This window comes from Oncorhynchus clarkii, chromosome 1 (genome assembly GCF_045791955.1).
Source record: "Oncorhynchus clarkii lewisi isolate Uvic-CL-2024 chromosome 1, UVic_Ocla_1.0, whole genome shotgun sequence".
NCBI classification, from domain to species: Eukaryota; Metazoa; Chordata; class Actinopteri; order Salmoniformes; family Salmonidae; genus Oncorhynchus; species Oncorhynchus clarkii.
This window is the reverse complement of record NC_092147.1, coordinates 42,998,503-43,022,476: the sequence shown is the minus strand read 5'-3', so window position 1 is coordinate 43,022,476 and position 23,974 is coordinate 42,998,503. Positions and strand designations below refer to the sequence as shown.

The 23,974-nt window shown below is 42.8% G+C and overlaps 1 protein-coding gene across 2 annotated transcripts in view; it reads right to left on the bottom strand.

Moving 5' to 3' along the window:
- LOC139407396 (solute carrier family 45 member 3-like) overlaps nucleotides 1–21,789 on the bottom strand; it is a 50,021-nt gene extending 28,232 nt beyond the window's left edge. Inside the window, exon 1 of one of the 2 annotated variants that reach the window (XM_071151147.1) lies at nucleotides 21,629–21,789. The gene's annotated coding sequence lies outside the window, so the exon portion shown is untranslated. Of the gene's footprint in view, nucleotides 1–3,593; nucleotides 3,830–21,628 lie in introns of those variants that run through there. The other variant, XM_071151156.1, reaches the window with a different exon arrangement.
- Between the last annotated feature and the right edge of the window lie 2,185 nt (nucleotides 21,790–23,974).

Here is a 23,974-nt window from a genome sequence, read left to right as displayed (position 1 = left end):
TGCTTCCTGCACATTGTCCTTTCTACACAAATACCCCTCTTTAGTCATATTTATTATTTTCTCATGAGAGCAAAGCTTGATTTTTATCTGAAGGAAATTGAAGAGGAAAAGCACAAAGCGAGGTAGAAATGACTGAGGGAGCCACAGCGGCGTACTCTAACCCTCAACTGAGCTCATCCACTGAGGTGATGCAATATCACGTATAGGAACATTGAAAGACCATTCCAAAGAGCATGGATTGAGTGTTCCTCAAGTCGGTCACACAGGAAACATGGAAACAGCTGATACAGGATCCGATTTCCTCAGCCTAGGTACCAGACTGTTTCAGAGTCAGACAGAAAAGGGAGTCTTGCCATGTTCCAGCCTCCTAAGAAAAAAGACTCCTACTGCCAAGGTTCCATCTGAGCAAGAGATGTGTGAGAACACTGAGGACAGCCGCAGACGCAAAAACAACAAGGTGCTAAATTCATATTTGGTGTGAAATTCCTCCGCCAGTGTGGTCCATCTGTTCATCCCTAGCAAATCAAATGGATATGTCATTTTCAATAACAGACTCAGTTAGTCACGAGAAACCCAGCACAGTAAATAAATACTGTTCAGGTGCATGGAAGGAACTGAGTCTGTGTCCTTCAGGAAAGTTTTAGTAGTGATTATTTGGTTCAACAACAATGAGAGGTGGTGAAGAAACAGAAAAACCACCGCATTAGGCTGTTAGTAGAGTGGGAAGTCAAGTTAACTCAAATGTTGCATAAATGTTAGAATAGCATGTCTTGAAATCGAATAGCAGGTCATTCAACCCGGCATTGGATACCATTAACGATCGCATCATCACAGTGTCAGTGAGCAGCGTGAGCGTAGAAACGGGACAAAGCAGATGCTTCAGCAGCCAGCAACCTGCATGGGTCACTCCTATGGGAGGAGAGAGGGGACATTCACACCCGTCAAATCTCATTCCTACCCGCCTCAAACACCCTGAAATGGACCCATCAGGAGACCAGCCATTGCTGAAAATGGAATGGCTGCAGAGGTATTGACCTAAGCATTGGTGGGGAGTCAGGGATGAGTCAGGGATGAGGTGGGGAGGGATGTGAGGGAGGAGAGACTAGTCAGACTACTGAGCAGAGGATTTATCAGAATGTTTAGCGAACTCTGACTTATGTGTAGAATAAAACCCACGTATTTGGTTTAAACCTGGCACTCGTCACAAATAACATCAACATGGCACGGAGCAGAGCTCTTGGGGGTCAACTCCTGCCTGGATGGAGCAGAGCGAGGTAGTCGAGACACACACAAGCAACCCACACAACAACCATTCCACACAAGTTTAATGACACCTCTGGCACCACAATATATTCTAGTCAAGCCCATCGATCGTCTGGTTATAACCCCAGCCGTACTTAATCAGAGCATCAGCCCGAGAGTCTTCTGGAGTAATTACACACACAGGGCCTAGGCACAGGGGCGGCCAGAGCCAGCTACTGTAGAGCGAGAGATGGGGCTGAGGGGGGAAGAGAGAGCAGGAGGAGGGGGAAGAGGTGCTTTTGTCTTGTCAGCTCTACACTCCCGTTGCCCCATTACCAGGCCCATTCAGGCCCAGGCCCCCCAAATCAGTCTTAATGGCTCTGAGGGGTATTATTACAATACAAAACAGGCTTTGTATACATTGTGCCAGTCTGAGTAACTTGATACAGTGAGGTACCAGGCCCATTCAATTGGGCTTTTATTAGTGCGGGGTTTCATATAAAACGGTCAAAAAAAAACAGCAACTTAAGAGTCTGTGTCTGTGAGTCTGAGACAGGAGGAGGAGAATTGCTGCGACATTACATTACAACCACAAGTGCTGCTTCGGCAGTGGATGAAGAAACCTCAAGGAGACTCTTGTGGTGTTCTGGCTCCCTCTGAATGGCTGCAGAGATACAGCACACTAGTTCTCCCCCTTTATGTGCCTGTTCAGGCACTGCTGGCAGGAGACAGAGGAACAGAGCTGTGTCCAACAACAGCAGGCCGCCTGCGTGGCTTTAGCCTCTAGTCTTCCAGACAGTGAATTCCAGATGGATTCCAGTTGAGGTTGAGCAGGGTGGGGACTGGCCTGGGGAGGATCTCGCCCTTGAGAGGCCTTCTCTTTGGAGCCTGAGACACCCATCACATGAGAGAGGCTTGCCTGACCCCACTGCCCTCCAAACCCATAACCCATAACCCCCCCCCCCACCACCACCACATCTGTCACACATGACCCCCGGTTTTGGCCAATCTGGTGACCAACAGAACAACTCGAAGTGCGAGTGACAGTCTCAGTCTGGTATTACCATCTTCTTGCGAGACATTGGCACATGAATTAAGTGAACATTACAGTGCTGGCTGTCAACCAGTTGACTGAAAGAACTCTGTCTGGGCTGAGGAGGAAAGGCGTCCTTGTCTTATTTCTGGTGAGTCTAATAATACATTTGGCTATGTCACACTCCAGCTACATAATTAGGCCAATGACTCAGAATACATCTTAGAAGTAAGTTGAATATGAAGCAGACTTTAATTTAAAGTTATAGGCAATTCCTTTTTGTTATTCATTGTTTTGAAACTTTATGCAGGTAGCCTATATAAAGTATTACAATTTGTTGCAGATCAAGACTCAATTGTCCACTCCACTTTTGACCCTGCACGCATCACTCCATCCCTGCACCCCGGGCCACAGTCCACTGCCACACAGGTGTGGAACTATAAACCCAATCAGCTCTCCTTTCAGGGGTGGTGGGGGCAGTGCTGGTTAGCCTTTCTGACAGACAACGGGACAGACGGATAGGGGATCCACACACACAGACAGTTATCAGGTGGACACAGAGCAGAGGAATGTAAGCTGGGGGTGACTGATCTGAGAGTGGAGGAGAGGAAGATCCAGCACCCCTCCCAGTCCTTTCAAACTGTTGAATGGAGCCAGTAACAGATCTGGGAGGTGACTGTTATCACACCCGGCACACAAATAGCACAACAATGGAGATCCAGATTCCAGTCATGTAGCCTCTAATGAATCAATGCCTGTTAACGTCCCCGAGGAACGCTTCCTTTCCCTGCCTCAAACCCTAGTATGTAAAGGTCAAACGACTACTATGAGTAAATAGCCTCCTAATAGAGTCATTTGCACTAAGTTCATTGAGAGGCAAAAACCTGAAATTAAATGGTTTTCATCCTGTGCAGAATTGATCTCGGCTCATATTTATGGTATTAAGTAAAAACAGAGCTTTCAAACCGTCTGCCCTCAAATGGTCAATACATGCCTCCTTCTTGGCAGTGTTGGCACAGTTCCCTCATGCGAGCAAATAACCGGTGTAGTCAAGCATCATCAACTACAATGAGCATGGCGTGGACTGGCATCATGCATGCCTGACAATATTTCAAATCCTAACTGTCAATGAACATACACAACTGAGTGACTGTCTGTCTGCAGTCAGATAACTGGCACACATAACAAAAGGATCCTATAAGAACAGTGTTTGCATCTGTGAATTCACAGTCTGATGGTTACGACCAGTTTGCGCATTCAATTAGGACTTTATGATCATTCAAAGTAAATGGGTAGTAGAATTTAGCAAAATACTTACTATGTAAAGTAGAGAAGTACAGCTGATGTCCAAGAGAATTGCAGAAGTGCATATCTGACTACCACACAGTTTTGTCTACTAACCACTCACACACTGACCACTGGATATTTGCATGCACACCTTATCCAATCAACACTCCACTGGCTAGAGGACAGCTACACAGATCCCTCTTCTTACTACCTGGCCAAACTCATATCATTTATGCTCTCCCCCTCTTTGTCGTCTCCTCTCTGAATGAACCCTCCTCCTCCGTATTAGCCCTCCCTATATTCTCACGCTCTCCCATCCTGTAAAGTCGGGGGGGAAAAAACCTGAGCACTTCAGGAATCGTCTCCTGGAGGAAAAGATATGGCACGCTAGCTCAAACCTCTTCCTAAAACACACACACATATGCGATTGGCCAGAGCACAACAGGCTGTTAGGAAACAAAGAGTGAATTCATATCAGTTCCACCTCAGAGCTCCCCTTCCTCCTCCCATCTCCCAGTCTATCACTCCTCCTCCCATCTCCCAGTGTATCACTCCTCCTCCCCAAAAAGTTTGTAAAAAAGCCCCTGACCCGGTATGATGTTAAACTGCCTATCAGGGACAGCCCTCTCACCTCCTCCCAGCCTTAAGCCATACCCCTGTATGTACTCCCGTTCCTGGGATCAGAGCCTCGGTCAAAGGCCCATTCACACACACTAACGCCACTAACCCCACGGCTGCTGACATGTCTGCTCCTCACTTCTCCAAGCAGGCCCAGCTCTCTACGGAGAACCTTTCAATTTGAGATACCGACAGGTGAAGTGGAACGGCGTGGAGAGGAATCAGAGAGAGTAAGTCATTAGAGCATGGCCTGTAGTTTAAGGAATCTCCATTCCTGCAGCCTGGAGCCCAGGGGCAGATCAATATGAGTGCAGCAAATGGCTGCTGGTAACACGTCCCTTGCCCACAAGAGTGGCTTGCATTGCATTAGATAAGCTTTAGAGAGCTCACAGCTTAGGGAATGATCCGAGTTTGTTAGAAGACCATATCCTCCTGACTAACAAAAGCCTTTGCTCCACTTTTGTTTCTCCATCCAGATACATTGACCCGGCATAATGAACAGAAAGGATTCTGCTTTAAAACGTACCATAGGCAAATGAAATGAGGCTGTCTCCGAATGATCCTTTCTAATAACTAGGCTATAATTTATTAAAAAGGTAGCCATGCCTAGTCCCCAGTCATAAGTGTGAATGTGAGATAATTATACAACTGGATGTTCTTGAACAAGAGTCTAAAAACGAGTCTAGACATACCCCTTTTGTTCTACATTAACAGAGTAAAAGCAGCATGTAAAAGCATTTTAGTACGTGACAGAGTTAAAGGAGACATATGGGCCTTTAACAAAGGAAGAATAATGGGGTTGGTGCTGAGTAAATTGACTTAAGTCAAACCGCCAAGGAACTAGAGTGCCACCCAGTCTCATTTCTATATCCAGCTGGCCCAAATTACTAAAATAGGAGCATATGACAAGTACACATATAGCTACAGCTCTAGACATAGAGCACAATATCCAGATTTTACCTGCAACGAGTCAGTAAATCTGGAATTTCCTAGAAGCACTATTCAACTGAACATGAGATGTTTAGTTTAATTGAAGTTGTTCACGGTTCATTATGGTTAATTTGGGCTCCCGAGTGGCGCAGCGGTACTGGATCTCAGTGCTGGAGGCGTCACTACAGATCCTGGTTAGATTCCCATAGGGCGGCGCACAATTGGCCCAGCATCGTCCGGGTTAGGGTTTGGCCAGAGTAGGCCGTCATTGTAAATAATAATTTGTTCTTAACTGACTTGCCTAGTTAAATAAAGGTTAAATAAAAAATACAAATAAATAAATGACAGCGGGTCTTGGCTGAAAACATATCAGCAGGCTAAGTTTTCCATCTCAGATGTTGGTTTGAATATTCCACAAACCCTGCTCCAGGACTACAAGCCAAACCCAGAGTCCATAATAAGCTATGACAGACTTCTCTGCACTTAACTGAGAAGGAGATAAAAGCCACCATGTCAGAAATATACCAGAAATGCTACTGCTCTTGGTATCGAGAGGAAGGACCCAATAAAACTTAAATGTCACCCACATCACATATGAGTCGGTGGACGGGGGAAGGTTCAATCACTCATTGTGTGTTCACATAACAAATTAACCTTTAAATAAGAATACGTGATGCTGTTGCTAAAATGCAGATCTGCACATTCATTAGCTTAAGCACTGGCTTCCATTTGAGGTTGCCTTGCAAGTAACCATACAGCTATATTGTTCTCTGCTTGCTCTAAATAGATAGCTTATTAGTTGGGGAGAGCGCCCGAGAGACGATGACAATGAAGGAGTAAGGTTGGGCCTTATCAGTGTGATTTCTTGGTGAAAAGGAGCCGCACTGCAGGACATGAGTTAAGCTGCTGGGAAAACAGGCCAACATTATAATAAACACACAGCCTATTACAGACAGCACAGACCGCACTTATGGGCTATAACAAGAGATGCATTTATAGGAGTCCACTGCCAAATGAAATCTGTATATCTCTGATGCGTTGGGGAACACTTAAACCTGTGTTTGTCGGGATCTGTGTGAGGTTTCTGGGCTTGGGAGTCAACCCTTCCAGCTGTTTTGTTAGGTAAGCTGGGAGTGTAGAGTCTCGACCTAACACACATCTGTCCTCAGAGAGAGAGAGGGTGCCGGAGCTTGGCTGGCTGTTGCTCGCGATTGGTGGGACATCAACAAGGTCCATGTCTCCAGCTGTTGTCAGACTGCAGCGAGCCTCAGGGCCCAATGATTAACGCCTCAGTCAAACTCTACACAAACCAGATGGTGAAGTGAGAGATGACAAGGCAGGAAGGGCTCCCCATACTATACTGACAAATTTAACTTGCACACACACACACACACACACACACACACACACACAAACACACACACAATCGCTTTGTGTGTTGCTTAGCAGCAGCGTTCACATCACACAACCACACCCTCAAAGACATACAGACAAAGTACTTAAAACACAAAATCAAAACATAAAAGAGCTTTTGAAACATAACTCTCATGGTGAGCCCAAATCATTACAGAGGCACAGCAGGGAAGTCAAAGTCGGCTGGGACAGAAGACATGTCAATCGTCAGCTCTTAACACACAAAAGGCTGTGAATGGCTAGAACCAAGATTTCCTTCCTTTACGTTGATTAGCCTCTCAAACACTCTCAAACATAGACACTACACTAGACATCAAATGGTCTATAGCAAATTGTTTATTGCTGGGATTGGCAGAAATCCCATCACTAACCTTATTCTAAATAAAGACCTCAAAAATCCCCTCACAAAATAGGCCTCTCTCATGGTTCTCGGCGTTTATCAACCCACAGAAATTCCTTTCCGTTCTAGGTACATATGTGTTAGAAGGAGCAGAGGCCATGTCTAGAAACTAAAGCTTTGGTTGTCTTCCTCTCAGGTTTCCATGTCTTCTCCCTGGACCTCCTCAATGTCCCCCCTTTGAACATCAGACTCTGAGGCCTCATCTTCACTGTCTCTTTCCAACCTTGTTGAGGATGGCTCAAAAAGCCTCAGATTTGCCCGGATGCCCAATTTTTCAACCCTTGTATTGGTCAGCCTGTTGCTCTGAGGCGGCTGATGTTGGCGGGATTTGGAGGATGATGGAGGCAACAGGGGAAAGAGCCTCAGATACAGAGTTCCTTCCACCAGGTGGCTGATGAGATATGTTGGCACGACTGCTATATTGCATCTCCATCTCAAAGCTCTTGTTTTGAAGTGTACTTGGCCAGACTGCCAAGAACCTTGCCCCCATCCAGGCCAAGGTGGCGAGACACGGTAACGATGACACCATAGACCTTGTTGACCAGACAGGATGCTCATGCCAGCATACTTGGGGTCCAACATGTACCCTGCGGCGTGTATGGGCTTAAGGCAGAAGTCTTCACGCTTTTTGATGTATATTGGAACTGCAGTTTCCTCTGCTTGGAGCAACAGTGAAGTGGGCAGGGCAGTACGGATTTCTTCTCTTACATCTGCAAGCAGAGTCTGAACATCAGACAGGATGGCATTGTCTCCCTCAATCCGTGCAATGGCTACTGCTATAGGTTTCAGGAGTTTCAGGCTGCTTACCACTCTCTTCCAAAATACATCATCCAGGAGGATCCTCTTGATGGGGCTGTCCAAATCAGCAGACTGTGATATGGTCATTTCTTGGAGAGACTCCTTCCCCTCCATGGAGACTGTCAAACATGTTGACAACACCACCCCAACGGGTGTTGCTCTTATTCTTCTCACTTTGCTTGGTGAGGTAGATTACTGCTATTATTTGATGACCCTTCACATACCTAACCATTTCCTTGGCTCTCTTGTAGAGTGTATCAGTTGTTTTCAATGCCATGATGTCCTTGAGGAGCCGATTCAATGCATGAGCAGCACAGCCAATGGGTGTGATGTGAGGGTAGGACTCCTCCACTTTAGACCAAGCAGCCTTCATGTTCAAAGCATTGTCTGTCAGCAGTGAAAATACCTTCTGTGGTCCAAGGTCATTGATGACTGCCTTCAGCTCATCTACAATGTAGAGACCGGTGTGTCTGTTGTCCCTTGTGTCTGTGCTCTTGTAGAACACCGATACTGATTATTGGAGGACCAAAAAAAGCTGAAACCAATTAATCGTCCGATTCCTAAAAATGTATTTGTAATAATGACAATTACAACAATACTGAATGAACACTTATTTTAACTTAATATAATACATCAATAAAAATCAATTTAGCCTCAAATAAATAATGCAACATGTTCAATTTGATTTAAATAATGCAAAAACAAAGTGTTGGAGAAGTAAAAGTGCAATATGTGCCATGTAAAAAAGCTAACGTTTGAGTTCCTTGCTCAGAACATGAGAATATATGAAAGTTGGTGGTTCCTTTTAACATGAGACTTCAATATTCCAAGGTAAGAGGTTTTAGGTTGTAGTTAATATAGTATTTATAGGACTATTTGTCACGTTCTGACCATAGTTCTTGTGTGTTTTCCTTGTTTTAGTGTTGGTCAGGACGTGAGCTGGGTGGGCATTCTATGTTGTGTGTCTAGTTTGTCTATTTCTATGTTTGGCCTGATATAGTTCTCAATCAGAGGCAGGTGTTAGTCATTGTCTCTGATTGGGAACCATATTTAGGTAGCCTGTTTTGTTTTGGGATTTGTGGGTGATTGTTGCCTGTCTTTGTGTTCTCTGCACCAGATAGGACTGTTTTGTGTTGGGATTTGTGGGTGATTGTTGCCTGTCTTTGTGTTCTCTGCACCAGATAGGACTGTTTTGTGTTGGGATTTGTGGGTGATTGTTGCCTGTCTTTGTGTTCTCTGCACCAGATAGGAATGTTTCGGGTTTTGCCACATTTATTGTTTTGTAGTGTGTTCATGTTGAGTTTCTGCCATTAAATAACCATGGACACTTACCACGCTGCGCTTTGGTCCTCTCCTTCCCAGGAAGAGAACCGTTACACTATTTCTCTCTATACCATTTGTATTTCATATACCTTTGACTATTGGATGTTCTTATAGCCACTGGAACAGTATAGCTTCCGTCCCTCTCCTCGCCCCTACCTGGGCTCGAACCAGGAACACATCGACAACAGCCACACTCAAAGCAGTTACCCATCGCTCCACAAAAGCCGCGGCCCTTGTAGAGCAAGGGGAATAACTACTCCAAGTCTCAGAGCGAGTGACGTTATTAAACGCTATTAGCGCGCACCCCACTAACTAGCTAGCCATTTCACATCGATTATACCAGCCATTAGGCTGATAGGCTTGAAGTCAAACAGCGCTGTGCTTGCGAAGAGCTGCTGGCAAAACGCACAAAAGTGCTGTTTGAATGAATGCTTACGAACCTGCTGCTGCCTACCATTGCTCAGTCAGACTGCTCTATCAAATCATAGACTTAATTATAACAATAACACACAGAAATACGAGCCTTTGGTCATTAATATGGTCGAATCCGGAAACTATCATTTTGAAAACAAAATGTTTATTATTTCATCTAACGGGTGGCATCCCTAAGTCTAAATATTCTTGTTACATTGTACAACCTTCCATGTTATGTCATAATTAAGTAAAATTCTGGCAAATTAGTTCGCAATGAGCCAGGAGGCCCAAACTGTTGCATATACCCTGACTCTGTGTGCAATGAACGCAAGAGAAATTACACAATTTCACCTGGTTAATATTGCCTGCTAACCTGGATTTCTTTTAGCTAAATATGCAGGTTTAAAAATATATACTTCTGTGTATTTATTTTAAGAAAGGCATTGGTGTTTATGGTTAGGTACAGTCGTCCAATGATTGTGCTTTTTTCGCAAATGCGCTTTTGTTGAATCATTCCACAGCGTTGCATCGATTATATGCAACGCATGACACGCTAGATAAACTAGTAATATCATCAACCATGCATCAACCATAACTAGTGATTATGATTGATTGATTGTTTTTTATAAGATAAGTTTAATGCTAGCTAGCAACTTACCTTAGCTTCTACTCCATTCGCATAACAGGCAGGCTCCGCGTGGAGTGCAATGAGAGGCGGGTGGTTAGACCGTTGGACTAGTTAACTGTAAGGTTGCAAGATTGAATCCCCCGAGCTGACAAGGTGAAAATCTGTTGTTCTGCCTCTGAACAAGGCAGTTAACCCACCGTTCGTAGGCAGTCATTGAAAATAAGAATGTGTTCTTAACTTTTTATGGCTGCAGGGGCAGTATTGAGTAGCTTGGATGAAAAGGTGCCCATTGTAAACGGCCAGCTCCTCAGTCTCAGTTGCTAATATATGCATATTATTATTAGCATTGGATAGAAAACACTCTAAAGTTTCCAAAACTGTCAAAATATTGTCTGTGAGTATAACAGAACTGATATTGCAGGCGAAACCCTGAGGAAAAACAAAACAGGAAGTGGCTTCTATTTTGAAAACTCCATGTTCCATAGCCTCCCTTTGCTGCATTTAAAGGGATATGAACCAGATTACTTTTCCTATCGCTTCCTCAAGGTGTCAACAGTCTTCAGACATAGTTTCAGGCTTTTATTTTGAAAAATGAGCCAGAACGATAACATTGCGTCAAGTGGTCACATGAGTTTTGCTCGCGCAACAGAATTTGGACAGCTATTGCTTTTCCCTCTCCTACTGTGAAAGACATTTGCGGTTGATATATTATCGATTATATATTTTAAAAACAACCTGAGGATTGTTTCTAAAAAACGTTTGACATGTTTCTGTGGACATTATGGAAACTATTTGGAATTTGTGTCTGCGTTGTCGTGACCGCTCTTTCCTGTGGATTTCTGAACATAACGCGACAAACAAACGGAGGTATTTTGGATATATAAATAATCTTTATGGAACAAAAGGAACATTTGTTGTGTAACTGGGAGTCTCGTGAGTGAAAACATCCGACGATCATCAAAGGTAAACGATTCATTTGATTGCTTTTCTGATTTTCGTGACAAAGCTTCCTGATGCTAAGCGTACTTAATGTTTTGTTGTGCAATCGATAAACTTACACAACCGCTTGGATTGCTTTCGCTGTAAAGCATAATTTCAAAATCTGAGACGACAGGTGGATTAACAAAAGGCTAAACTGTGTTTTCCTATATTGCACTTGTGATTTCATGAAAATAAATATTTGTAGTAATATTTATTGACTGTAGCGCTATGCTATTCAGCGGTTGTTGATGACACTTATCCCGATAGGGGGATTGCAGCCATAACAAGTTAACTGAATTTTCATAGTTAAATAAAGGTATAAAAAAAGTATAATAAAAAATACAAAAAATCAGCAAAATCAAAAATACCGATTTCCGTTTGTATTGAAAACTTGAAATCAGCCCTAATTAATCGGCCGTTCCGAATAACCGGTTGACCTCTAGTACATGCATGCACAAGCAGGCATTTAAGTGTCTTTTGGGAGTCTTTCACCGCTAGCTTTAGTTGGTGTGAGAAGACGTTAGCATAGCAACCATTTTTGTTAGAGATCGCAACCAATGTTTTTGCATGGTTGAAAGTATTTCGTTTTTTGTCCTCAAATGGAAGAATGGCTATTTTGGCACCATGTTTCTGGGGCTAACCCCGAAAAGTCTGTGCTAATCCTGCTCCGGAGCAGGGCCAGATAGCCCTGGGCTAAGGTTGGTGCTATCCCACTTTCGAATGTGCAAGTGTGAACACTCGCTTAGCCCCGGCTAAAATCTCCCTTAGCCCAGGGCTAAGGAAACTGGAATAAGGTGCAGTGTGAATGCACCTATATTGATTTAAATCATGGGCTTGATCATTTCAGATTATATGTTGTTCTCAGACATCAAAGGTCTCTCCCACTTCCTTCAAACAGTGGCCTTTAATCCTTTTCAGCTCACGACATAAGAGAATAAGGTGGTTTCTCTCATACCAAAAAAGGTTATTCTTTTAGGTTCTAGATAGCACCTTTTTTTCCCTAGAGCATGGCAGCAATGACATCCATACTTGGTACAATTAAAGCCCCCTCTACCACACTTCATTCAATGGCTGGTGCTTTGGGTGTATTGCAAAACATCTGGCCAAGTCCTTATCACCATGGGAAAATGTTGGAGGACAAGCCTCTGTGTTATCCAAGCTGCGGGGCCCAGTCTCAGTCTGGCACAAATGTCTGCCATTAGTGTGGTGTGGGGTTTTATTTTGAACAGCATCAGACTGAAGACGTGCTTTTCATTACTGGAGAATTAGCCGAGGCGATGGGCCTTGTGCCCTCCACTCCATGCTTTCGTGAGAGTTGGATCTGCAGCATTCTCCTCAGACGCCAAGTTCCCACGAAAACACATTACCAAATTAGGCGGAACTGAGTAAAGTTGCTAAATTCAATTATGTCTAGGGAGGGGGTGTCAGACTGCAATGAGGCACAAGGAACAGTTGGGTAAGTTGTTGATTTCTCTTTCAACCAGGAAGTGAGCATTGTTGTGTGAGTAACTTAGTTAGCCTACTCTCAAAAGCATTGGGGGATTAAGGGAGAGACTAAGAGCTTTTCAATGGATACATATGTCTGAAAGGAGAAATCCACCCAAAACCAACAATTCTTATCATTTACAGTGATAAATAACACTAATATGTGTGAACAATATTTTTAGGTGAACACATTTTTCATTTTGTCGTTATAATGAGTTTGGTAGCAACATGTGAAAATCTGTTGCAGCTCAAGCCAACTACAAAACCCACAATGCAATGCACTCTCCATGGGCTGGCTGGCTAGCTAGCAAACGTAAGTACACACAATAATACCAAAGTCAATATCAGCATGTGAAGTAGCTAGTTAGCTAGTAGCTAGCATGAGTCAAAAAAATGCATGAAACTAAAACCCCTACATACGGGTTTTGACGAGAAGAAGAAAACACTGTCGGGGAGGTTCTCTTCTGCACTGTTCAACCAATCCAGTAAATGTGGAGGAGGAGTTAAGATGGAATGTCGCCTTGTTAACGTCCAAAAGCAGAAGTCGCATCACAGGCTCTCTTTTTGTTGGGGACTAGGCAGAGACTAAGCATACACAAGCACAAGGACAACAAGCATGGCCTTAATAATTGGATTTGTCTGCCAGTCCAATTGAAAGCCATTAAAATATTCCCTCAATAAAATATAGCTATTTTTAGAGATTGCCTTCAAACATAAATGTTCATGGTTGTGTTATTTATTTGCCAATCTGCTAACATCTTTTCCCTTTAAAATATCTACTTAAAAAGACGACACTGGATTAACACATGTAATTAAATTGAAACTACAAAGTAATTAAAAACACAAATAAAGATGGAAGAGGTAAGCAGTTGGTAGAGCCACTGCAGTACTGAACTGGTGCCAATGTTCCCACTCAGATTGGCATGGAGGGGGTTTATTCTTGCCATTGAGGAAGTCAAGAAGGGTTTGATGAGGAGGTAAATTGGATTGGGAGAGAAAAAGCATAGAGGATCAATCAGATTAAAATGATAGTCTCTCCAACCAATTAGGATTAGCCATCATACAAGGAGTCAAAGAGGTCATACACACACGTGCATCACAGCCCATCCTTCGGATGCCAAAGTTAAGACAATATGTACAGTGCACTCTTTAGCTTAGCTATAACACAGATGGGCATATTCAGTAGTACAGAAATGTCCACCGTGAGACATATCTACCCTAAGGGCAGAGCAAGGGAATGGTCTAAACAAGCTGTCTGTATTGCATTTCAGCATCCCTCAGTATAGATAGTCCAAAAAAGTATAGTCCAAAAAAGAAAAAATGCAGAGGAAACACCTTAAACTCACGAAAATGGATCGCTCCTACAGTGAGTCACGTGGCTGTGGCTTGGTATATAAAGCATGCAGACAGGCATCGAAGCATTCAGTTACTATTCGATTGGTCGTTGGAATGGGCAAAACAAGTGACCTAAGCAAATTTGGGCGTGGTATGATTGTCGGTGCCAGGAACGCCGGATCCAATGTCTCAGAAATGGCCGCCCTCCTGGGCTTTTTACGCACGGCAGTGTCTAGGGTTTCCCCAGAATGGTGAGACAAACAAAAAACATCCAGTCAGCAGCAGTCTTAGAGGCAAAAACAGCTTGTTGATGAGAGCGGTCGAAGGAGAATGGCAAGAATCGTGCAAATTAACAGGCGGGCCACAAACAGACAAATGACGGTGAAGTAAAAAACAGATATACAGTGCCTTGCGAAAGTATTCGGCCCCCTTGAACTTTGCGACCTTTTGCCACATTTCAGGCTTCAAACATAAAGATATAAAACTGTATTTTTTTGTGAAGAATCAACAACAAGTGGGACACAATCATGAAGTGGAACGACATTTATTGGGTATTTCAAACTTTTTTAACAAATCAAAAACTGAAAAATTGGGCGTGCAAAATTATTCAGCCCCTTTACTTTCAGTGCAGCAAACTCTCTCCAGAAGTTCAGTGAGGATCTCTGAATGATCCAATGTTGACCTAAATGACTAATGATGATAAATACAATCCACCTGTGTGTAATCAAGTCTCCGTATAAATGCACCTGCACTGTGATAGTCTCAGAGGTCCATTAAAAGCGCAGAGAGCATCATGAAGATCAAGGAACACACCAGGCAGGTCCGAGATACTGTTGTGAAGAAGTTTAAAGCCGGATTTGGATACAAAAATATTTCCCAAGCTTTAAACATCCCAAGGAGCACTGTGCAAGCGATAATATTGAAATGGAAGGAGTATCAGACCACTGCAAATCTACCAAGACCTGGCCGTCCCTCTAAACTTTCAGCTCATACAAGGAGAAGACTGATCAGAGATGCAGCCAAGAGGCCCATGATCACTCTGGATGAACTGCAGAGATCTACAGCTGAGGTGGGAGACTCTGTCCATAGGACAACAATCAGTCATATATTGCACAAATCTGGCCTTTATGGAAGAGTGGCAAGAAGAAAGCCATTTCTTAAAGATATCCATAAAAAGTGTTGTTTAAAGTTTGCCACAAGCCACCTGGGAGACACACCAAACATGTGGAAGAAGGTGCTCTGGTCAGATGAAACCAAAATTGAACTTTTTGGCAACAATGCAAAACGTTATGTTTGGCGTAAAAGCAACACAGCTCATCACCCTGAACACACCATCCCCACTGTCAAACATGGTGGTGGCAGCATCATGGTTTGGGCCTGCTTTTCTTCAGCAGGGACAGGGAAGATGGTTAAAATTGATGGGAAGATGGATGGAGCCAAATACAGGACCATTCTGGAAGAAAACCTGATGGAGTCTGCAAAAGACCTGAGACTGGGACGGAGATTTGTCTTCCAACAAGACAATGATCCAAAACATAAAGCAAAATCTACAATGGAATGGTTCAAAAATAAACATATCCAGGTGTTAGAATGGCCAAGTCAAAGTCCAGACCTGAATCCAATCGAGAATCTGTGGAAAGAACTGAAAACTGTTGTTCACAAATGCTCTCCATCCAACCTCACTGAGCTCGAGCTGTTTTGCAAGGAGGAATGGAAAAAAAATTCAGTCTCTCGATGTGCAAAACTGATAGAGACATACCCCAAGCGACTTACAGCTGTAATCACAGCAAAAGGTGGCGCTACAAAGTATTAACTTACGGGGGCTGAATAATTTTGCACGCCCAATTTTTCAGTTTTTGATTTGTTAAAAAAGTTTGAAATATCCAATAAATGTTGTTCCACGTCATGATTGTGTCCCACTTGTTGTTGATTCTTCACAAAAAAATACAGTTTTATATCTTTATGTTTGAAGCCTGAAATGTGGCAAAAGGTCGCAAAGTTCAAGGGGGCCGAATACTTTCGCAAGGCACTGTACCTTATTTACAAAGGCATTCAGACCCTTTGCTATGAGACTCGAAATTGAGCTCAGGTGCATCCTGTTTCCATTGATCATCCTTGAGATGTTTCTACAACTTGATTGCAGCATTGAAGGTCCCCAAGAACACAGTGGCCTTCATCATTCTTAAATGGAAGAAGTTTGGAACCACCAAGACTCTTCCTAGAGCTGGCCGCCCGGTCAAAATGAGCAATAGGGGGAGAAGGGCCTTGGTCAGGGAGGTGACCAAGACCCGATGATCTCTCTGACAGAGCTCCAGAGTTCCTCTGTGGCGATGGGAGAACCTTCCAGAAGGACAACCATCTCTGCAGCACTCCACAAATCCGGCCTTTATGGTAGAGTGGCCAGACGGAAGCCACTCCTCAGTAAAAGGCACATGACAGCCCGCTTGGAGTTTGCCAAAAGGCACCTAAAGGACTCAAGACCATGAGAAACAAGATTCTCTGGTCTGATGAAACCAAAATTGAACTCCGTGGCCTCAATACCAAGAGTCAAATCTGGAGGAAACCTGGCACCATCTCTACAGTGAAGCATGGTGGTGGCAGCATCATGCCGTGGGGATGTTTTTCAGCAGCAGGGACTGGCTTCGGGCCAAGTCTCTGAATGTGTGGCCCAGCCAGAGCCCGGACTTGAACCCGATCGAACATCTCTGGAGAGACCTGAAAATATCTGTGCCGCAATCCTCCTCATCCAACCTAACAGAGCTTGAGAGGATATGCAGTGAAGAATGGAAGAAACTCACCAAATGCAGGTGTGCCAAGCTTGTGGCATTATACCCAAGAAGGCTCAAGGCAGTAATTGCTGCCAAAGGTGCTTCAACAAAGTACTGAGTAAAGGGTCTGAATACTTATGTAATTTTTCTGTTTATGTTTTATACATTTGCAAATATTTATAGAAACCTTGTTTTTGCTTTGTCATTTTGGGGTATTGTGTGTATATTGATGAGGGAAACAAAGTTTTAATTAATTTTAGAACAAGGCAGTAATGTAATAAAACGTGGAAAAAGTCAAGGGGTCTGAATACTTTCCGAATGCACTGGGATAGATGTGGACATCTGAAGGGTGCAATTAAAATGAGAGGGATTGGTTGACTTTACGATGCACTTGGAGTCCAGTACAAAAGGAAGACGCTATATTGTATATATTGCATTTTAATGTTTTCCACCAGGTCCTCCAACTAGGTGAGGGGTGGTAAAAAAAATATATAAAAAGGGGATTAGAAATTATGCAAGTAATGTTATTTGATAGACTAATCTGTCTGCTAGTTTCATAGCTGATCTATCCCCACCCCCAAAAAAGAAAGAAAAAATGCAACAGTTTGTCCCCAATCTCCCTATCTGTCAGAACGATCTTCTTGACCCTAACCAGTCAGGCTTTCAAGACGGGTCACTCAATCGAGACTGCTCTTCTCTATGTCACAAAGGCTCTGCCACCCTGCCAAAGCAGACTCTCTCTCCTCTGTTCTCATTCTCCTATATATATCCGCTGCCCTTGACACCGTGAACCACAAGATCCTCCTCTCCACCCTCTTTGGGCTGGGATTCTCAGAGTCTGCACACTCTTGGATTGCATCCTACCTGGCAGGTCGCTCCTACCTGGCAGGTCGCTCCTACCAGGTGATGTGGAGAGGAATTGTGTCTGCACCACATACTCTCACCATTGGTGTCCCCCAGGGCTCGGTTCTATGCCCTCTCTTCTTCTCTCTATACACCAAGTCACTTGGCTCTATCATATCCTCACATGGACTCTCTGCGGTCTCACCTCTAAAATCACCACACAATGTTACCAATGACTGTATATATAAATGGACAAAGCCATCAATCACGTGACACCATTGATTTCAAAGTGAAGAATCAATAGCGCATTGAAGCCAAATTAATTTGGTTAAGATGGCGTCTCGTGGAGGCATAACATGCGCAGTTTGAGCTATTCCAGTAAGTGACGTTGCAGGCAAGCTCAGTACTGCCCCCTCTCATTGAGTATATCAAGTTGAAGGCCGACCGGGGTACTGCAGGCTGCCATTAGCAACTGAATTATCCTTATAACTTCTGTGTGCAATTTTTTAATAATCTGTTCAAGGACATACATCTGGTGTATTAGAACTAATTACTGGTACCATGATTGTCTTCCAAAATGTTTTTATTGACCACGAAGATTGCCATTTTTCCATTCACTATAATGGGGGATCGTGTTTTCTGCTAACAATGCCTACAGTGCTGCGTTTGGCCTTGTACTTCAGTGGTTTCAATGACAGGGGTCAGTCGTTCTTCCATGAATGTTACAAATGAAAAAACATATTCTATTTGTGTGATCTACTACCTCAAAATGTTGACTTACATATCTCAAAATGTTTAGATAGTATCGACATTAAAAAAAAATTGTGGCAGGAATGGCTTCCATAGTTTTACATGGCCCAGTGCAGCAGAATGAAACATTCTGTTACCAAAACTCAATAAAACAAGTCTCAAATATAAGGACATTTCTATACATTTCAGCTGTTTCAAAAAACACTGCTCTGCTATTACCATTTATACCGTAGGAGTGTTGAGCTCAACGAGACAATTCTGTTTATACTGCCTTGCTTGCAGGGGGGCAACTGTTGGGCAAGTCTCATGCACGACCTCCGCAGGTAGTGCTGGAGACGTTTTAATTTTGCAAGTTTACACAACAGTATTGTCTCTCGAGAACTTCTCGAAAATATCCCTTTGCTATTGTCAATGTAAAAACTGTCTTAGCTGCTTGGGCCCAGTGGCTCAGATTTCTTCCAACCCAAAGCCATTGTTAATATTCAAGTGTGGTCAAAGATAAGGTCTCATATGGAAAGAAAATCAACAAAGGCAACTAGATGGTATGGATCAAATTAAAGAAAATGTTCCAATAATAACATTAGCCAATAATATTAGCCAACAAAATGCTAAAAAACTGATACTGGAGGCCCTAATAATACATATTTTCTGTCTGGACAACAAGTAAAAGTCTCAAAACAAAAAAAATGTGAAATCCAATTCCATGAACAGGCAGAGAGTGCTCTCAAAGATTTCAATGCAAGCCGCCTACGCAGTTCTCAGAAGCTAGACAACCATTGTGTAGATTGCATACCACTGATTGTTCATGGCATCATATGATACCAGTATAGCATACAATGCTTTAAACAGGAGGAAGAGCTTAGAGGAGTGAATAGCCTCTAAGCCCACTGAAACACACGTTTTTCAGCTCAGTGAAAGGCATTGAGCTAATTTCACTCACAGTGGTCATGCTAAACTTATTTCTTAGGAACAACACTTCACTAATACATGCTTCTACAATGTGGTTAACAACAAGGAGTAGCAGGAGATATTGGCTAGGCCTATCTATCAATGTGTGTTTAAAGGTCTTGAGTAGTTTTAAGCAGCTTGCCGGGTGGTGTGTGATTATCCAGCTCGCTACAGCATTAGGGAGCAGTGCAGCTGGTCAGGCAGGAGCATTCGGGGCGAAGGACATTTCTTCAGGATGGAGTAGATGTGGCCTAAGAAGATCAACCCAAGGCCCTCTCAATTGGCGACTACAGGCTCTGGTGAAAAACCATGGCCCAACATACTGTACATACTGTGTTTGTCTGCCCACAGTCCCTAATTGCATATTCTGAATAATATTTTTTTTCTTCCTATCCAATTATTAGTATTTTTTTAATAAGTGTGTTATTACTAGGGGATAATCAGTGTATTACTTATCAGGCTAAGTGATTATTGGATGTTAATGTTTAGCCTAATACACATTATTAACAGGATCATAAAACAACCCTAGTCTATTTAAAGTAATGATCAGTCCTAGGCTGGAAGAATAGGTTGGGAAGTGAGATGTTAATTTGCTGACGTTATAACTGGACTGCACAGTAACTAGCTGAGAACAGAGCAGAAACTGATATGGATGGAAGAGGAGAGATCGACTCAGGCAATAGGACTGAAAGGAAGTCTGTATTTTGCTGAAATACACGAATAACACACTCAAGTGGCATTTGTACGGAGGTTTCGTGAGTCATGGCCACAGAGACAATAAAAGTCCCACTGTCATGAGTTGAAGCTGTTTAACCTTTTGATCCTCTTTGTAAGTACTGTGGGTTTGGCCATTCAGTTCCTGGTAAAACCAAAGCACCATATATAGGCTATTTAAAAACATTGGAAACTTTTAGTTGTAATTGCCATTTATACACATGTAATATGACAACCTCTGTTTACAGAATGAGTCTCATGGAAAATGTGCATTACCTAGTTCCTGTTATTTTGTTCTCCAGCCAGGGAAGTTTAAATAGAAACAGAGAAAAAAACACAGACCATTTGACTAATGGCTCTACAGTCATTCGTCTAGCATTGGGAGCAGTTCTTTTAAATCTACAACAGAGAAAATGTGTCACTCCAATCGCTAAATTGAAACTCGAGGCAGATTGAATGTCTAGGATCCATCTTCAAAATATATAATAAAAAAAAAATAAAATGTAACCTTTATTTAATTAACTAGGCAAGTCAGTTAAGAACAAATTCTTAGTTACAATGACGACCTAACCCGGCCAAACCGTAACCCGGACGACGCTGGGCCAATTGTGCACCACCCTATGGGACTCCCAATCACAGCCGGGTTGTGATACAACCTGGAATCGAACCAGGGTCTGTAGTGACATCTCTAGCACTGAGATGCAATGTCTTAGACCACTGCACCATTCAGGACACGAAACATCATGATGTTTGATCTCCAGGAATGTATGAAATTGGCCTAAATTACTTTTGAAAATATAAGGGCAACAGTATGAAAATGTCAAGTTATTGAAATGTCAGCTGTTGTGATCTACTCTAAAAAATAATAAAAAACATGCGTTGCATAAGCAAGCATAACATGTGAATTCATCTCCAGATTTATGACGTGGAAGTTGTTTGGGACAGTTTTGTCATGTCGCACTGTATGTGAAAGCAATTTACTTTCCCTGTTGAATGATTTTTTTTTGTTGTATTAGGCATAACCCTTTTTTTAAATATAGATATTTTTCTATTCCTGGTTCATGTTAATTGGAACATACTATAATATAAGAATTACAACTCTGTTAGTACACCGTTTTCCACTTGACCAATTAGTTAATTTTAAAAGGTTTATCTCTATGACCTCAAAATACTTGCAAACGGTTCCTCCCCCACATCCATGTGTCAAAACAGCAGGGGTCACCCCAACAGCGCCAAATGTTTAGAGCAAAGATTTAAAAAAAATGCTTTCGAGAAGAAAGAAAGCCACTGATTGAGTTTGCAATCGGTAGACACTCGTTGCCACCATGGCACTTGGCACAATATCAAATTATAGAGAGCAAACTATATGGCAACTAAGACAGTAAGAAACAACTTATTAAGGTCCTCAAAAACCACAACGTCGTAGACACATGCGCTTATTTTGAATGAAACATCACATTGCTTTAGGTTCGTTCGATAGACCATAACCGCAACAGGACTTCAAAGCAAAGCATTATATTTTTCAAAAGCTAAACCTGCAGTGGGCGCGTTGTATAAAGCGGAAGTTATAAACATACAATTACTAAGTTGTACATGTTAGTAGTTCAGTTATCGCGAGCTGCGGCGCTACATTTGGAAACACGGAAAGTATGTTGCATACCACAACAAACCCGGCATAAGAATGGCCAATTCTTAGATATAATTGCGAAATACTGTACCTTGTCGACGCAACTCCCGTAAATCCATGCAGCAACTTGTCCACTTTTCACGATGTTCCGTCGTTGCCCAACTTGTAGGAAGGACTGCTGTGACGTTGAGGGATTCTATGGAGCGGGGGAAGAGAGGAGAGAGATCATGGGAGGATGGAGGCGACTGTTTTCCTGAGGAGTGCGGAGGGGCTCAATGGTAGACTTTGAACTCTAGTGAAGACGATTTTTTTTGCTCTCCTTTATTTTACATCCACCTGTAATAATACGATTGACACAATGTATCAGCTTATCAAGTATACAATGTATCAGATACTCAATGTAACACGAACAGTTGAATCACTTTATTTTGATGGTGAACTCAATAGGGCATTTGAAGAAATTGTTTTTATTTCTAAATACTGACTCAAACAGAAATAGATGGGACACATGTCAAAATTACAAAGCTATGTTTACATTACATCAACACTGAACAAAAATATAAACGCAACATGCAATGTTATTCCCATTTTTCCTGAGCTGAAATAAAAAATCCCAGAAATGTTCTGTAGGCACAAAAATTGTATTTCTCTCAAATGTTGTGCACAAATTCATCTCTGTTCATGAGCATTTCTCCTATGTCAAGATATTCCATCCACCTGACAGGTGTGGCATGTCAAGAAGCATATTAAACAGAATTATCATTACACAGGTGCACCTTTTGCTGGGGACAATAAAAGGCCACTTTAAAATGTGCAGTTTTGTCACACAACACAATGCCACAGATGTCTCAAGTTGTGGGAGCGTGCAATTGGCATGTTGACTGCAGGAATGTCCACCAGAGCGGTTGTCAGGGAATTGAATGTTCATTTCTCTACCATAAGCTGCCTCCAACGCCGTTCTAGAGAATTTGGCAGTACGTCCAACCGCAGACCATGTGTAACTATGCCAACCCAGGACCTCCATATTCGTCTTCTTCACCTGCGGGGTCAGTATACTTCAGTGTTACACAATTTCAGAAGACATGTTGAATGAAATCAGGTGTCAGGACCATCATGTTGCCTACCCAGAGGTATAAGGAGTTGGGCAACATAACACTAGCTACTACCAATATTAATAATAGACTAGCCTAGTCTTTATTTAACATTAATGAAGCCAAAGTAGGCAGAGATTAATAGCCCTGTGGTCACCTCCATGCTTAATGCATTGACATCTAGCCCCCCGGAGGCCATTCCCTAGACTTCAATTATAAACTGGTGAGGTTGGGAACGTTCCTTTAAAATCAATTTTCACTGTATAATCTGTTGAGTTTCTTATGGTTTCTATGCATAACAGTCATAAGCTTGTGTCAATCCTCCACATTGGCACGGTAACATAAAACAGCACACTGTTGTTAGCTTCTCGGGAGCCAATAAGAGTCTCTTCTGCGTCATGTGGACAGGATGCACTGTGCTATACAGAAGGGGTAAAACTTCAGCGTAGCTCCATGCCGGCGTAGTATTTCTATAGTAATAATATTGTGTTAACACATTTTTCGAATGGTCCTTATTCCACTTGTGTCGCAGCAATAACCCCTAAACTCAATTTTACACAATAACAAAGCTATTATTAAAGTGTAACTAAAACAGATAACAGCGAGATACAAGTTAATACTCATACTCATATCTGAACCCTCCTTGGCAGAGAAAAAGCCATCAATCAACAGTGTGAAACTAAAATCATCTCCAATTAATTTATTTCTTGCTGTGCAAGAGCATTCATGTCTTGTTTACCGGTTTGATTAAATCCAAGGCCCTGTACTGTAAACAGAGCACCCACCCCCAGCAGGAAAAACAGAACTAGACAATAATTTGTGCCAAGTGTGATATCCCTCCTAAACAGCTCGGGCTAATGTTCCTATCCACCCAGTAAGGTCAGCAGGCTAGTCTCTTTCATTGGTATATACTGAATGCAACTTGTGAATTTTGTATTGTCAATTTGTTGTCTACTGTATATAAACACGTACATGATGCTGCAACAACATTTCCCCATGGGGACTATAGTCAGTAAAGCGTGTCAAACCAAGACTAGTCTGACATGAACGTGCCACATAGGGCTAGTTGTGTACCTGAACCCAGGAACCAATCACCCCCCTAGGAGGTCAATTGTTCCAGGGATTTGCTGTCCTTGTCAGAGGGCCTATGTGTGAGGCTCTGAAATCCAGGCTGCCTGGCTGCACACAACACCAGGGAGGAGGAAGGACAAACACTGGGCCCGGCCGGTGCATGATGCTGCTGACTCGGCACCATGGTTCCTCTGCCCCAGGGAACCCAACACTTAAGGCCACCGAGACCAATGGCAAGAATGCAAGGCATTCAGTGACACATTTCCGTAGCGTTA